Source organism: Bombina bombina, chromosome 7, assembly GCF_027579735.1.
Source record: "Bombina bombina isolate aBomBom1 chromosome 7, aBomBom1.pri, whole genome shotgun sequence".
Classification (NCBI taxonomy): domain Eukaryota; kingdom Metazoa; phylum Chordata; class Amphibia; order Anura; family Bombinatoridae; genus Bombina; species Bombina bombina.
The window spans coordinates 314,405,124-314,423,196 of NC_069505.1; the positions used below are offsets into that span (position 1 = coordinate 314,405,124).

Genomic DNA, 18,073 nt, shown 5'->3' on the forward strand with positions numbered 1-18,073 from the left:
AAATGTGCTTTTTTTTTTTTTTCTTCACACTGACTTTTTGTATTATATTTTATACATCATGATATATACTAAAGACCGCTGCTCCATAACTTGTCCGGCTGCTCTGAGGCCGCGGACAGAAATCGACTCGATCGGGTTGATTGACACCCCCTGCTAGTGGCCGATTGGCCGCGAATCTGCAGGGGGCGGTATTGCACCAGCAGTTCACAAGAGCTGCTGCGATGAAAAATGACGAGAGCATATGCTGTTGGCATTTATCGATGTGCGGCGGACATGATACGCTACATTGTATCATGTCCGCTCGCACATTAATAAATATACCCCAATGTGTAGTTTTCTCACTGAAGAATAACCTAGAGTAGGGCTTCAGTGTGAGCAGCTGTGTAAAATGCCTCATTTTGTGTTGTGTTTCAGTAATAACAATATTGTATTTTGAGGTATATGATATATAGGAATATAAAACGGATATTACATTGGAGACAATAAACCATTTGCAAGGGTTAAAGGGACAGTTTATGGTTCAGACAGAGAATTCACTTAAACAACTTCCCGGTTTACTTCTGCTATCTTTGTTCTCTTAGTATCTTTTGTTGAAAGGTATACCTAGGTAGGGTTAGAAACAGCAGTGCAGCACTGGGAGCTAGCCTCTGATTGATGGCTGCACACATATACCTCTTGTCATTCGTTCACTCAATGTGTTCAGTTAGCTCCCCAGCAGTGCATTGTTTGTTCAACAAAGAATACCAAGAGAAGGAAGTGAATTTGATAGTAGAAATACATTGGAAAGTTGTTAAAAATGTGTTTTTATCTGAATCGTAAAGGAAAAATGTGTTTCATGTCTCTTTAAATAAACACTGTCTTCATTTATATGAAACAAGCAGAAAACAGTTGCAATCTTTTAGACTGCACTGAAAAATTCCCCTCCCAGCTGCTGTCTCTCCTCACATTCCCCTAGTCAGATTGTTGGACTACCCACCTATTCCCACAGAACACCTGTGAATTTGCACTAGTGCATAATAACCACACCCACAGAACAGCTGTGACTCCACCCACATGCCCCCTGTTATTTTATGGCATGAGCTTACTAACCACCCCAAAAAGAGAGAACTGAATTGCTGGAGCCATCTCTGGCTGCAAATCAATGTGATACCCTGAAACAAAAATACAGAGCTCAAGAATAATGGTAAAATATACTCACACAAATAAATAGCCTGGTTATTTCTGAACACACTAAGCAAAGTATGATGTAAATACCTTGCAACACTATAGATAGCTTCTGGGAGGTTTAGGACTGAATTTGAGCAGATTCATGTTTGGTGCTGAAGCTATGGCAGAAGGAGTGGGGTCACTGGTGGTCTGGGTTAAAGAAACTCTCTGGTTTCACTTTCGAAAAAGTAAATATTTGTTTCATTTTAACAAAACTAATATCTGAATGCACTAATTTAAGAGATAACTAACATAATTCATGAATATGTTTTTGTTCTTTAAATTAGGTGTATTACCTGTAGCGCTCTGGGCTGTTTTTTCTTGTGCCCTGAAATAATATAATCGGCAGTTTTTGGCCCCTTACAAATTAAAACACATTTCAAAATGTATCAAAACAGTTTATTCTTTTATTTATTTTAATTTAAAGGACATTACATAGCATTATAATTAGGCATACAATACAGTTGCCTAGGGCAACTCAACAGAATGCTAGAAATGTACAGAGATATATATTTTGCAGTACTGTGATATATTTTCTCATTATTTTTGTTTTCTAATGTGTCTCTCTTTCTTTCAAAGGATGCTTACTGGAAACAATTACATGGAAAATGAATGTCATCAAAAGTTTTATTTTGGTGTCTAAAAATGTTTTTTTGTACTCAGATGCAATCAAGAATCATGTTATAACTGAACTGCATGCTGGGATATGAGAAGCAAACTAAAAATGAATAAAGATTATTTAACCTATTTTAGTAGAATTATTTTTATCCCACAAGCTACCCTGATACACACATTACCTATGGCTAAGTAGTCCTGTTAGCTATTGACAAGTTAGCCCTATCATGAATTCCTGTGTTTTTATGCTAGCACACCTCACAATACAGCAGCTATCCGGGATGGGAAGGCTGGTCACAGATTCCCAGAGATCCAGGGGCGAGTCGCAACACGTTAGGGAAGGACTTTGGTATAGTGGACAGAGCTATATGGGAAGTTAGATGGAGCTGGGTATGTAGGGGGCAGATCACAGACATAGATATATGGTCCTCTGCAAATCAAAATAGTCCTATAAAAAGTGGGGTGATGCTCAGCAAGCATTTTCTAGGATCGATTACTTTCTCATCTCAGATTCTCTGCTTAACCCCTTAATGACCGGACCATTTTCAATTTTCTTACCCTTAAGGACAAGGGCTATTTTTACATTTCTGCAGTGTTAGTGTTTAGCTGTAATTTTCCTCTTACTCATTTACTGTACCCACACATTATATACCCATTTTTCTCACCATTAAATGGACTTTCTAATGATACCATTATTTTCATCATATCTTAGAAGTTACTATAAAATATGAGGAGAAAATGGAAAAAACACACTTTTTCTAACTTTGACCCCCAAAATCTGTTGCACATCTACAACCACCAAAAACAATCATGCTAAATAGTTTCTAAATTTTGTCCTGAGTTTAGAAATACCCAATGTTTACATGTACTTTGCTATTTCTAAACTACTTTTTTTTTTTCAAAATTAGCACTAGTTACATTGGAACACTGATATCTGTCAGGAATCTCTGAATATCCTTTGACGTGTGTGTATATATATATATATATATTTATATATATATATTAAAAAAAAAAAAAAAAAATTAAGACAACCCAAAGTATTGACTTATGCCCATTTTGGTATATTTCATGCCACCATTTCACTGCCAAATGCGAGCAAATAAAAAAATAAAAAAAAAAAATCGTTCACTTTTTCACAAATTTTGTCACAGGTTTCTCAAATTATTTACAAACGTTTTGTGCAATTATGGCACAAATGGTTGTAAATGCTTCTCTGGGATCCCCTTTGTTCAGAAATAGCAAACATATATGGCTTTGGCATTGCTTTTTGGGAATTAGAAGGCCACTAAATGCCGCTGTGCACCACACATCTATTATGCCCAGCAGTGAAGGGGTTAATTAGGAAGCTTGTAGAGTTTATAGGGTTAATATTGGCTTTAGTGTAGAGATTAGCCTCCCACCCCCTGATCCCTCCCAAACGGCTCTCTTCCCTCCCCCACCCCACAATTGTCCCCCCCCATCTTAAGTACTGGCAGAAAGTCTGCCAGTACTAACATATTTTTTTTTTTTTTTTTTTAAATCAGCTGTGATGGACCCCTGCCTTAGCCCCCAACCTCCCTGATCCCCCCCCCCCCCCCACAAAAAAAGCTCTATAACCCTCCCCACCTATTTGCCACTATCTTGGGTACTGGCAGCTGTCTGTCAGTACCCACTTTTCTCTAAATAAAGGGTTTTTTGTGGGGGGGGGTGTTTAATTAGAGCTTTTTCTGTAGTGTAGCTGCCCCTCCCAATACCCCCATCCCCCTAACCCTACCAGATCCTTTTTTTTTTTTTTTTAACTTTTTCTGCTTACTCCCTCTTAATAGTAATCATTGGTGTTAGTGGTTGCTGCGTGCACACGCAGGCCCCCCCTCCGTACGCTCCTAGCATCCGGCATACACAATGCACTTGAAGGAACTGGATGCCGGGTAGTGATGGGCCGCCCACCCGCCTCCCTTGTAAGCACCCACCAACGAACGGCACCATCGCTACCGGTGCAGAGAGGGCCACAGAGTGGCTCTCTCTGCATCGGATGCTTTTGCATCACTGCAATATCCTGAGAGCTGCTGGAAGTGAATGCGATCGCTTCCAGCACTCTTAAGACAACTGACGTACCAGGTACATCCATTGTCACTAACTGACAGTTTTTGCAGGACGTACCGGGTACGTCAGTTGTCATTAAGGGGTTAAATGGAATTGGGTGACGAAAATTGAGGATATAGTAATATCCGATCACGCCGCCATCTCGCTGAGCTGTAGATCTGGTGTCAGGAATAGTGATGTCCCGAACTGTTCGCCCGCAAACGGTTCACAGCGAACATAGGTTGTGGGCGTTCGCGTTTGTGGGCGAACACATGGCGATGTTCGATCCGCCCCTATGTGTCATCATTGTGGAAACTTTGACCCTTTATGTCACAGCCGCCTGACACATTAGAGCTAATCAACATCAGACACTCCCTCACAGACACTCCCAGCTACTCGGAATCCGCCATTTTAGACTCATAACGACCTTGCTTTTTTAATGATAGGACGTGTTTTGTTTTTGCTCCTGACATTAATAGGAAAAACATAGCTAGGCTAGTGTATTTACAGTCCAGAAGGACTCCACTCATCTCTGCTGCAAGCACAGCACCCCAAAAAGCCCTTTTTATATTTCGTACCGTTTTTTTTGTTTGGTTTTTTTTTATTAGCATTTGCCTGGCTTTCAGCTGTGTGTTTAAGGCTCACAGCATATGCTGTGACTACTGCCACCACTGATATCTCCCTAACAACATTAGTTTAAATTTAACTAACCCAAAAATATAATTATTTTTCTAGTGTAATTTTTTTATCATTTTCTATCAGGCCAGTGTCACACAGCATATACTCTGGTTCATTGCTCTGTGCCAGCCAGCAGCCACCAGTGTTAATATCCGTTTATAACATTATTTTTAATTTTAAAAAAAAACACAAAAAATATTTTTCTAGTGTAATCTAATTACATTTACTATCATGCCTGTGTCTGTCAGGCTCACTCAGCATTAATATACCTTTTTTTCAGTCTTTTGGTTAATTGGTCTGAGCCAGGCAGCCACCCACCCAGCACTCATATCTATTTTTCTTTCACCTTAATTTTAATATATAAAAAAAAAAGTTTAAATTTGTTTGCTAGTGTAATGTAATAAAATTTTCTATCCGGCCTGTGTGTTTTGCTGACATAGAGAGCCTACTGTGTTTACTTGCTGCCCTACCTACCATCCACGACTCATATCTGCCAGCCTGTCTGCCAGGCCCAAGTAGCCAATTAGTGGCACCAATCACAATTCTTGTAACAGTAATTAAAAAAAAAAATCATAATTTTTTGGACTGCAAATATTCAGTCTCCTAGTGCCATTGAATTTCATTTACCTCCTGCCTGCCACTGCCAGCCTTTTGTGCCAGGCCGTCTAGCCAACTATTTACACCAATCATAATTCTTGTCTCAGACAGTATAGTTATTAATTAAAATATTTTTTTTTTGTGTTGATCTTAATCCTCAGTTTGCTCGTGCCTTTGAATTGCACTTTTCTACAGCCTTCCAAGCCTGTGTGCCAGGCTTAAAAAATATTTACACCAATCATATTTGTTGTGACAGTATTCTAATAATTAAAAATTAAAATTTTTGGTAATAGTTGCTGGGATTTGAATCCTCAGTTTGCTGGTGCCATTGAATAGCACTTTCCTCCTGCCTTGCAGCCTGCTGTGAGCCAGGCCCCCACCTAGCCAATTGTTGTCAGCAATCCTATTTCTGTTAACAGTATTTCAAAAATTGTCAATCATCACTGTTTAGACTGTCAGTAATCAGTCTCCTAGTGTCCTTGAATTGCATCTCCCTCCTGCCTGCCATCCTTTTGTGCCAGGCCGTCTTGCCAACTATTTACACCAATCCAAATATTTTGTCACAGTATAGTTACTAATTACAATTAAAAAAATCTTTATTGTTGATGATCTTAACCCTCAGTTTGCTCGTGCCTTTGAATTGCACTTTTCTACTGCCTGCCAGCCTGTGTGCCAGTCCCAACTATCCAATTAGTGCTAGCAATCATATTTCTTTTAACAGTATTGCAAAATTTGTCAATCAACACTGTTTTGACTGTCAATCTGCAGTCTACTAGTGCCCTTGAATTGCATTTTCCTCCTGCCTGCCTGTGTGCCAGTCCCAACTAGCCAATTAGTGCCACCACTCATATTTATTGTAACAGGATTGGAATTCTTGTTAATCATAACTGTTTTGACTGTGATTCTTCAGTCTCCTAGTGCCATTGAATTGCAGTTTCCTTTCTCCCAGCATGTGTGCCAGACAGGCCCATTGGCCAAATAATCATATTTGTTGCCACATTACTAGTAATATTTCAAAAAATTAACAATTTGTGATTTTTAAAACATCTCTTTTTTGTTGTCAGTCTCACAGGGTATACTGTGCCCACTTTCACAGTGCCACCACTCAATTGGTGTAATAGTATTGTTAGTGTCCATTTAAAAAAAATGACAGGCAGAGGCAGGCAACCCTGCAGGTTCCGTGGTCGTGGTGCTGTGATTCCTTTAGACCCTACAAATATGCACATTGTTCAGACGCCGGGTGCCAGGGGGGATGCAAAAACTTCTGAGGAGGACCTAGTTGAATGGCTAACACAGGAAACCCAATCTTCTTCAGCTTCCGCTGCTAATCCTCCTAACCTTGATGCACCATCTACATCCAGCTGTGCTTTGGGCAGGTCTCAAGTGACCAGTGCCACTCCGCCGCCTGTCGCCACCACCAACACTAGCACCACAGCTGTTTCACTTGATCTGTCACAGGAGTTATTGACCCATCATTTTGAAGAAATGAGTGATGCGCAACCATCATTGACAGAGGATGTAGATAATAGTGATCAGTCTCAGTCAGGCAGCATTTCCGACATGGAGGTATGGTGTGATGATGATGTTGTACCCACTGCTGCTTCCTTTCTTGATGTTTCAGATACAAGTGAAGCGGTTGATCATGATGTGTCGGTGGATGTCACGTGGGTGCCTGCTAGAAGAGAAGAAGAAGAGGGGGAAAGTTCAGATGGGGAGACAGAGAGGAGGAGGAGATGATTTTGAAGCACTGGGAGGTCGTCTCAAGGAGCTAGTGGCACAGTCAGACAGCATGCATCGTCACCAGGGGTCAGCCAGACAGCCCGTCGACGCCCATCAACGCATGCTGTTGCCACCACCAGAATGCCGTCATCGCAGAGCTCAGCAGTGTGGCATTTTTTTTGTGTGTCTGCCTCTGACAACAGCGATGCCATTTGCAACCTGTGCCAAAAGAAACGGAGTCGTGGGAAGTCCAACAGCCACCTAGGTACAACTGCTTTGCGAAGACACATGGTCTCCCATCACAAAGGCCGATGGGAAGAACACATGAGTAGAAGCAGCACACAAAGTGAAAGCCGCCCTCCTGCTCCAGCATCTTCAGCCACGTCAACCAGTGCTGTCATCCTTGCCCCCTCTCAACCATCCTCCAATCAGTCTCTCTTACGTAGCAGTTCCTGGTCATCTGCTCACAGTCAGGTGTATGTCAAGGACATGTTTGAGCGTAAGAAGCCAATTTCTCAGTCACCCCCTTGCCCGGTGTCTGACAGCTGGCTTGTCTGAACTCTTAGCCCACCAGCTTTTACCATACAAGCTGGTGGAGTCTGATGCTTTCAAAAAATTTGTATCTATTGGGACACCGCAGTGGAAGGTACCTGGCAGAAATTTATTTTCACAAAAGGCAATCCCAAACCTGTACTCTGTTGTGAGAAAGGAAGTTATGGCATGTCTGGCACACAGTGTTGGGGCAAGGGTCCATATGACCACGGATAGCTGGTCTGCAAAGCATGGTCAGGGCAGGTATATCACCTACACTGCGCATTGGGTAAACCTGCTGACTTCTGACAAGCATGGAATGCGTGACTCTGCAGAAGAGTTGTGACACCGCCACGACTTGCAGGCAGGCCTGCTGCTACCTCCTCTACTCCTCCTACTCCATCCTCTTCCATACCCTCTTCCTCGGCTGAGTCCTCTTCAACTTCTGCGTCTTGCCCCACATCTATGGCACCCCCCCCAGCTCCCCAGGTACTATGCTACATCCCGGGTACGGCAGTGTCACGCCGTCTTGGGGTTGACTTGCCTGAAAGCGGAGAGTCACACCGCACCAGCACTCCTGACCGCCCTGAACGCACAGGTGGATCAGTGGCTGACTCCGCACCAACTGGAGATTGGCAAGGTTGTTTCTGACAATGGAAGTAATTTGGTGGCGGCATTGAAATTGGGCAAGTTGACACATGTGCCGTGCATGGCACATGTGTGTAATCTAATTGTACAATGATTTGTCCATAAGTACCCAGGCTTACAGGACGTTCTGAAGCAGGCCAGGAAGGTGTGTGGCCATTTCAGGCATTCCTACACAGCCATGGCGCACTTGTCTGATATCCAGCGTTGAAACAACATGCCAGTGAGGCGCTTGATTTGCGACAGCCCGACATGGTGGAATTCAACACTCCTAATGTTTGACCGCCTGCTCCAACAAGAAAAAGCTGTTAATGAGTATTTGTATGACCGGGGTGCTAGGACAGCCTCTGGGGAGCTGGGGATATTTTTGCCAAATTACTGGACGCTCATGCGCAATGCCTGTAGGCTCATGCGTCCTTTTGAGGAGGTGACAAACCTTGTCAGTCGCACCGAAGGCACCATCAGCGACATCATACCATTTGTTTTCTTCCTGGAGCGTGCCCTGCGAAGAGTGCTGGATCAGGCAGTAGATGAGCGTGAAGAGGAAGCGGGAGAGTTGTGGTGTCCATCACCCCCACAAACAGCCGAATCAGTATTGCTTGCTGGACCTGCGGCAATGCAGGAAGAGGATTGTGAGGAAGAGGAGTCAGAGGAGGAATGTAGCTTTGGGGAGGATGAGGAGGAGGAAGACCGAGCACAACAGTCATCCCAGGGTGCTCGTTGTTGTCTCCTCTCTGGTACCCGTGGTGTTGTACGTGGCTGGGGGGGAAGAAGATACCATCAGTGAGGAGGAGGAACGTGACATGATTAGCTCAGCATCCAACCTTGTTCAAATGGGTTCTTTCATGCTGTCATGCCTGTTGAGGGACCCTCGTATAAAAAAGCTGAAGGAGAACGACCTGTACTGGGTGTCCACGCTCCTCGACCCCCGGTATAAGCATAAAGTGCCTGAAATGTTACCAAATTCCCGCAAGTCGGAAAGGATGGAGCATTTTCATACTAAATTAAAAACTATGCTTTACACAGCATATAAGGGTGATGTCACAGCACCACGGGAATGTAACAGGGGAAGAGATGAAATTAATCCTCCTCCTCTCACGACCACGGCGGCAAGGACTGGGCGCTTTCCTGACGTCTTGTTGATGGAGGACATGCGTACCTTTTTAACTCCCATGCACCATCAGAGCCTTTCGGGATCCAGCCTTAGAGAAAGACTCAACCGACAGGTAGCAGACTACCTAGCAACTAGTGTTCAAGCCACACGCTTTTAGGGCATTTTTTAAATGTTTTACAAACATCGATTTTTCTGGCCGCTGCTACAACAATACCCCAATTTTTCAGTCATTTGTACATTCCTAATTTTTCTGGCCTCTGCTGCATCTCTGTGGGTACAAAACTCAAATAAAAAAAGATAAGGCACATAACACTAGTGATTAAACTGTTACGAATTACAACTTTACACACCACTCATATCCGGTGGACCATTCAATTGAAAGCAAAATGCAACAAATTTGAAAGAGTAGGACCGACCAAGCATCTTTATCCGTCTCTTGGTTGCTCTAAATTATCTCCGTGTCCCATCTATGCCATACCTGTACTCTATTGTGCAAAAGGGTGGCATATGTTGTGTTTCATGCTGTTGTGTCTGCTGCGGGTCGTGGCCCATGATATAAAAAGGCTGAAGGAGAACGACCTGTAGTAATGGGTGCCCCATCCCATTTTTAGAAAAATGTTCCTGGTTCCTCTCAATTATCTTTGGGTTTCTAAAATGGATGCCATACCTGTACTCGCTTGTGCAAAAGGATGGCATATGTGGTGGTATTTCCTGCAGTTGTTTCTGTTGAGGGTGCTGGACACTCTTATAAAAAAGCTGAAGGAGAACGACCTGGAGTGGGAGTCCAAGCATGGTTTTTGGGGCTATTTCACTTTTACAAACAATTATCTGTTGGTTTTAACAAATCAATTCCGTACCAGTACTCTATTGTTCCAAAGTATGCCATATGTTCTCTTTCCTGCTGGTATTTTGTTTGAGGGTCCTGGACACTCTTATAAAAAGGCCTAAGGTGAAAGAGGTGTACTGGGTGTCCACTCATTTTTATTTTCTATTTCTCATTTGACCAAAATTATCTCTGGCTTTGTAAAATCAATTCCGTACCTGTACTCTATTGTTCAAAAGGATGCCATACGTCCTCTTTCCTGCTGGTGTTTTTTTTGAGGGTCCAGGACCCTCTTATAAAAAGGGCTAAGGAGAAAGAGGTGTACTGGCTGTCCATCGAATCATTTTTTTTATTCAAATTTACATTTGCAAAAAATTATCTATGGGTTTCTAAAATCAATGCTTTTCCTGTACTCTTACTCTATTGTTCAAAAGTATGCCATATGTCCCCTTTCCTGCTGGTGTTTTGTTTGAGGGTCCTGGACCCTCTTATAAAAAGGCCGAGGGAGAAAGAATTGTACTGGGTGTCCATCCAATCATTTTTTTGATTCAAATTCACGGTTGCAACAAATTTTCCCCGGGTTTCTAAAATCAATCCCTTTCCTATAATCTTTTTTTCACAAAGGATGCCATATGTCCTCTTTCCTACTGCTGGTTTTGTTGAGTGTCCTGGAGCCTCTGCTAAAAAGGCCTAAGGCTAAAGAAGTGTACTGGGTGTATAATCTATGTTTTTTTAGATTTCACGGTTGCAACTAATGATCTCTGTGTTTCTAAAATCAATGCCTTTCCTGTAATTTAATTTTCTAAAGGATGCCATATGTCCTCTTTCATGCTGCTGGTTTTGTGGAGGGTCCTGGAGCCTGTGCTAAAAAGGACTAAGGATAAAGAAGTGTACTGGGTGTATAATCTATGTTTTTTTTAGATTTCACGTTTGCAACTAATGATCTCTGTGTTTCTAAAATCAATGCCTTTCCTGTAATTTAATTTTCTAAAGGATGCCATATGTCCTCTTTCATGCTGCTGGTTTTGTGGAGGGTCCTGGAGCCTGTGCTAAAAAGGACTAAGGATAAAGAAGTGTACTGGGTGTATAATCTATGTTTTTTTTAGATTTCACGTTTGCAACTAATGATCTCTGTGTTTCTAAAATCAATGCCTTTCCTGTAATTTAATTTTCTAAAGGATGCCATATGTCCTCTTTCATGCTGCTGGTTTTGTGGAGGGTCCTGGAGCCTGTGCTAAAAAGGACTAAGGATAAAGAAGTGTACTGGGTGTATAATCTATGTTTTTTTTAGATTTCACGTTTGCAAAAAATTATCCACGGGTTTCTAAAATCAATGCCTTTCCAGTAATCTATTATTCACAAGGATGCCATATGTACTTTTTGATGCTGTTGTTTCGGGTGAGGCTCCGGGAGCCTCTTATTAAAAAGGCCTAATGAAAAATAAGTGTACTGGGTGTCTAATCAATGTTTTTTTCAATTTACCGTTTGCAACTAATGATCTCTGTGTTTCTGAAATCAATGCCTTTCCTATAATCATTGTTTCCAAAGGATGCCATATGTCCTCTTTCCTGCTGCTGGTTTTGTCGAGGGTCCTGGAGCCTCTGCTGCGCATAATAAAGAAAAAAAAAAAATTTAACTTGACATAATAACTGAAGCATGACTTCAGGAGTCAGGTGTGGTCGTAGGTAGTGGTTGTTGTTAGCAGATTATTTTTATTGCAAATTGCAATTGCCACAGCGTGCATAAAATGTGCGTCACTAGTCCAAATTTTAATTTTTTTTTCTTCCATTCAGGATTAGTTTGGGTTACGGCGCAATATTGGAAAGGCAAAAAACAGGTCTCCGTACCCGTTGATATAAGGGGTGACTACTAGTGCTTTTACCAGGCTCCTCTTGGATAGCCCCAGAAAGTGTGAGTATGAATCCCAAAAAGAAAATTAAATTAAGGTTGAAAAATTACTCCTAAGTAAATTGTAAGACCTGGAGCTCCTCAAACACACGTCCTACCGCAACAGGAATAGGCTCCGCCCACCCAAATCTTACCTTTTTAATGCCAATTGATATTGCCACAGCTGGAATAACAGTAACTAATATGTGCGTCACCACAGTCTCCGAATCTATTGTCGGATGTATACAAATACAACAATAAATAATTCCTTTTGGGGCGCAAAGAGATGGCTACCGGAACACTCCAGGAACTTCACAAAAGTGTCTTGTGTTTCTGGTGATGTTGTAGACATCTGGGTAGTGTACAGGGAGGGCAAAAATCCTCTCCATCTCTGTGCACCACAGGACAGGACGTCCTTGTCATCCAGAAGCACATGAAATTGCTGGCATTTTCGTTGCTTCAAGAAGTTCAGTTTTTGTGGTGATAGTACAGAATTAAATAAACTTTGGTTTCCTAACATACTCAAGGCAATCTTGTAGTTCAAGCTTCGGACTTGCTGTGGGAAACAGTGGGCTGTTCATAGCAGGAAGATGATTTAGACAGAAGTAACGGGCTCTGCTTGCAGGTGACACATGTTTATCGTCAATCATCAAAGGGGTTGCGTGCAGAATATGGCTGATGGCCCCTTATTCACATGTTTGTCCAGAGCAACAACATTTGCAAACAGCCAGAAGAGAGGTCGGTTCTCACCAGCCTTAAGTTGAGCTTCAATTACCAAATGCTGATATTCAATAAATAGACAAACAGTGCCTTAAAAAACACATTTGCAATATGGATTCACCAGAGCAAGGTCCTTGCTAGTATTTCCCACAATAACAAAATTAAAATGTAACAACTCCGCAATCTTCCCCTTCACATTATTATTGTCACACTCCATTGTACTCCTATGCCCACCTCCCTGCTCTTGTTTTTGTTGAGGGTCCTGGAGCCTCTGCTAAAAAAGCCTATGGATAAATAAGTGTACTGGGTGTCTAATCAATGTTTTTTTCTATTTCACGGGTCATATAAATGATCTGTGGGATTCTAAAATCAATGCCTTTCCTGTAATCTATTATTCAAAAGGATGACATATGTCCTCTTTCATGCTGTTGTTTCTGTTAAGGCTCCGGGACCCTCGTATTAAAAAGGACTAAGGATAAAGAAGTGTACTGGGTGTCCAATCATTTTTTATTTCTATTTCACGGGTCAGATAAATGATCTCTGTGTTTATAAAATAAATGCCCTTCCTGTAATCTAATTTACAAAAGTATGCCATATGTCCTCTTTCCTACTGCTGGTTTTGTTGAGGGTCCTGGAGCCTATGCTTAAAAGGCCTAAGGATAAAGAAGTGTACTGGGTGTCTAATCTAAGTTTTTTTAGATTTCATGGTTGCAAAAAATTATCTACAGGTTTCTAAAATCAATGCCTTTCCTGTAATCTATTATTCACAAGGATGCCATATGTACTTTTTAATGCTGTTGTTTCTGTTGAGGCTCCAGGAGCCTCTTAATCTTATTAAAAAGGCCTAATGAAAAATAAGTGTATTGGGTGTCTAATCAATTTTTTTTTCTATTTACCGTTTGCAACTAATGATCTCTGTGTTTCTGAAATCAATGCCTTTCCTATAATCATTTTTTCAAAAGGATGCCATATGTCCTCTTTCCTGCTGCTGGTTTTGTCGAGGGTCCTGGAGCCTCTGCTGAGCTTAAAAAATTTTTTTTTTTTTATTTAACTTGACTTAATAACTGAAGCATGACTTCAGGAGTCAGGTGTGGTCGTAGGTAGTGGTTGTTGTTAGCAGATTATTTTTATTTCAAATTGCAATTGCCACAGCATGCATAAAATGTGCGTCACTAGTCCAAATTTTAATTATTTTTTTTTCATTCAGGATTATTTTTGGGTACGGCGCAATATTGGAAAGGCAAAAAACAGGTCTCGGTACCCGTTGATATAAGGGGTGACTACTACTGCTTTTACCAGGCTCCTCTTGGATAGCTCCAGAAAGTGTGACTATGAATCCCAAAAAGAAAATTAAATTAAGGTTGAAAAATTACTCCTAAGTAAATTGTAAGACCTGGAGCTCCTCAAACACACGTCCTACTGCAACAGGTATAGGCTCCGCCCACCCAAATCTTACCTTTTTAATGCCAATTGATATTGCCACAGCTGGAACAACAGTAAATAACATGTGCGTCACCACAGTCTCCGAAGCTGTTGTCGGATGTATACAAAAACACTGATAAAGTATTCCTTTAGGAGAGCAAAGAGATGGCTACCGGAACACTCCAGGAACTTCATAAAAGAGTGGCTGTATTGTGTTTCTGGTGATGTTTGAGACATCTGGGTAGTGTACAGGTAGGGCAAAAATCGTCTCCATCTCTGTGCACCAAAGGACATGACGTCCTTGTCATCCATAAGCACATGAAATTGCTGGCATTTTTGTTGCTTCAAGAAGTTCATTTTTTGTGGTGATAGATAGTACAGAATTAAATAAACTTTGGTTTCCTACCATACTCAAGACAATCTTGTATTTCAAAATTCGTACTTGCTGTGGGAAACAGTGGCCTGTCCATACCAGGAAGATGATTTAGACAGAAGTAACGAGCTCTGCTTGCAGGTGACACATGTTTATCGTCAATCATCAAAGGGGTTGCGTGCAGAATATGGCTGATGGCCCCTTATTCACATGTTTGTCCAGAGCCACAACATTTGCAAACAGCCAGAAGAAAGGTCGTTTCTCACCAGGCTTAAGTTGAGCTTCATTTACCAAATGCTGATATTCCAAAAAATAGAGAGACAGTGCCTTAAATAACACATTTGCGATATGGATTCACCAGAGCAAGGTCATTGCAAGTACTAAGTTCCCACGATAACAAAATTAAAATGCCACAACTATGCAATCTTCACCTTCAGATTATTATTGTCACACTCCATTGTACTCCTATGCCCAGCTCCCTGCTCTTGTTTTTGTTGAGGGTCCTGGAGCCTCTGCTGAAAAGGCCTATGGATAATAAAGTTTACTGGGTGTCTGTTCAATGTTTTTTTTTATTTCCCGGTTGCAAGTAATTATCTCAGTGTTTCTAAAATCAATGCCTTTACTGTAATCTTTTATTCAAAAGGATGACATATCTCCTCTTTCATGCTGTTGTTTTGGTTGAGGCTCCAGGACCCTCGTATTAAAAAGGCCTGAGCATAAATAAGTGTCACGGGTGTGTAATCAATGTTTTTTTCTAATTTCACGGTTGCAAATAATGAACTGTGGGTTTCTAAAATCAATGCCTTTACTGTAATCTTTTATTCAAAAGGATGACATATCTCCTCTTTCATGCTGTTGTTTTGGTTGAGGCTCCGGGACCCTCGTATTAAAAAGGCCTGAGCATAAATAAGTGTCACGGGTGTGTAATCAATGTTTTTTTCTAATTTCACGGTTGCAAATAATGATCTGTGGGTTTCTAAAATCAATGCCTTTACTGTAATCTTTTATTCAAAAGGATGACATATCTCCTCTTTCATGCTGTTGTTTCGGTTCAGGCTCTGGGACCCTCGTATTAAAAAGGCATGAGCATAAATAAGTGTCACGGGTGTGTAATCAATGTTTTTTTCTAATTTCACGGTTGCAAATAATGATCTGTGGGTTTCTAAAATCAATGCCTTTCCTGTAATCTATTATTCAAAAGGATGACATATCTCCTCTTTCATGCTGTTGTTTCGTTTGAGGCTCCGGGACCCCTGTATTAAAAAGGACTGAGGATAAATAATTGTGTAACGGGTATCTAATGAATTTTTTTTTTATTTCACGGGTCATATAAATGAGCTCTGGGATTCTAAAATCAATGCCTTTCCTGTAATCTATTATTCAAAAGGATGACGGTACTACCAAAATACAGCCAATGAAGGGCCTTAGGAAGACTGAGCCAAGGTTGGATTGTAGTATTTGGTTAGGCTAATCATGATGGCCATGTAGACCACCACCACCGAGAATCCTGGAAGTAACAGGGATGATGAGATGATAGAGCTAAGAATGGTAGAACTTGAAAGAACAGAGTTAGCCATGGGTGTTAGTGCAAAACCGCTTGGCTTTTTTTTGGCTTTGGGTGCGGCTATTCATGCAGGCCATATAGAGCTGACAACATTCGGTGTCGTATCAGCTATTAAACTAATAAGAACAGTACTACCAAAATACAGCCAATGAAGGGCCTTAGGAAGACTGAGCCAAGGTTGGATTGTAGTATTTGGTTAGGCTAATCATGATGGCCATGTAGACCACCACCACCGAGAGTCCTGGAAGTAACAGGGATGATGAGATGAAAGAGCTAAGAATAGTAGAACTTGAAACAACTGAGTTAGCCATGGGTGTTAGTGCAAAACCGCTTGGCTTTTTTTTGGCTTTGGGTGCGGCTATTCATGCAGGCCATATAGAGCTGACAACATTCGGTGTCGTATCAGCTATTAAACTAATAAGAACAGTACTACCAAAATACAGCCAATGAAGGGCCTTAGGAAGACTGAGCCAAGGTTGGATTGTAGTATTTGGTTAGGCTAATCATGATGGCCATGTAGACCACCACCACCGAGAGTCCTGGAAGTAACAGGGATGATGAGATGAAAGAGCTAAGAATAGTAGAACTTGAAACAACTGAGTTAGCCATGGGTGTTAGTGCAAAACCGCTTGGCTTTTTTTTGGCTTTGGGTGCGGCTATTCATGCAGGCCATATAGAGCTGACAACATTCGGTGTCGTATCAGCTATTAAACTAATAAGAACAGTACTACCAAAATACAGCCAATGAAGGACCTTAGGAAGACTGGGCCAAGGTTGGATTGTAGTATTTGGTTAGGCTAATCATGATGGCCATGTAGACCACCACCACCGAGAGTCCTGGAAGTAACAGGGATGATGAGATGAAAGAGCTAAGAATAGTAGAACTTGAAACAACAGAGTTAGCCATGGGTGTTAGTGCAAAACCGCTTGGCTTTTGTTTGGCTTTGGGTGCAGCTATTCATGCAGGCCATATAGAGCTGACAACATTCGGTGTCGTATCAGCTATTAAACTAATAAGAACAGTACTACCAAAATACAGCCAATGAAGGGCCTTAGGAAGATTGAGCCAAGGTTGGATTGTAGTATTTGGTTAGGCTAATCATGATGGCCATGTAGACCACCACCACCGAGAGTCCTGGAAGTAACAGGGATGATGAGATGAAAGAGCTAAGAATAATAGAACTTGAAACAACAGAGTTAGCCATGGGTGTTAGTGCAAAACTGCTTGGCTTTTTTTTGGCTTTGGGTGCGGCTATTCATGCAGGCCATATAGAGCTGACAACATTCGGTGTCGTATCAGCTATTAAACTAATAAGAACAGTACTACCAAAATAAAGCCAATGAATGGCCTTAGGAAGACTGGGCCAAGGTTGGATTGTAGTATTTGGTTAGGCTAATCATGATGGCCATGTAGACCACCACCACCGAGAGTCCTGGAAGTAACAGGGATGATGAGATGAAAGAGCTAAGAATAGTAGAACTTGAAACAACAGAGTTAGCCATGGGTGTTAGTGCAAAACCGCTTGGCTTTTTTTTGGCTTTGGGTGCGGCTATTCATGCAGGCCATATAGAGCTGACAACATTCGGTGTCGTATCAGCTATTAAACTAATAAGAAAAGTACTACCAAAATACAGCCAATGAAGGGCCTTAGGAAGACTGAGCCAAGGTTGGATTGTAGTATTTGGTTAGGCTAATCATGATGGCCATGTAGACCTCCACCGAGAGTCCTGGAAGTAACAGGGATGATTAGATGAAAGAGCTAAGAATAGTAGAACTTGAAACAACAGAGTTAGCCATGGGTGTTAGTGCAAAACCGCTTGGCTTTTTTTTGGCTTTGTGTGCGGCTATTCATGCAGGCTATATAGAGCTGACAACATTCGGTGTCGTATCAGCTATTAAACTAATTAGAACAGTACTACCAAAATACAGCCAATGAAGGGCCTTAGGAAGACTGAGCTAAGGTTGGATTGTAGTTTTTGGTTAGGCTAATCATGATGGCCATGTAGACCACCACCACCGAGAGTCCTGGAAGTAACAGGGATGATGAGATGAAAGTGCTAAGAATAGTACTACTTGAAACAACAGAGTTAGCCATGGGTGTTAATCCAAGACCGCTT

General features: G+C 41.6%; 1 protein-coding gene across 4 annotated transcripts in view; it reads left to right on the forward strand.

The window, feature by feature from the left end:
* Positions 1 to 1,953, forward strand: part of LOC128666383 (uncharacterized) — a 93,515-nt gene extending 91,562 nt beyond the window's left edge. For all 4 annotated transcript variants that reach the window (XM_053720951.1, XM_053720948.1, XM_053720950.1 and 1 more), the window contains one exon: positions 1,786 to 1,953. The gene's annotated coding sequence lies outside the window, so the exon portion shown is untranslated. The remainder of the gene's footprint in view (positions 1 to 1,785) is intronic.
* Positions 1,954 to 18,073: the final 16,120 nt, after the last annotated feature.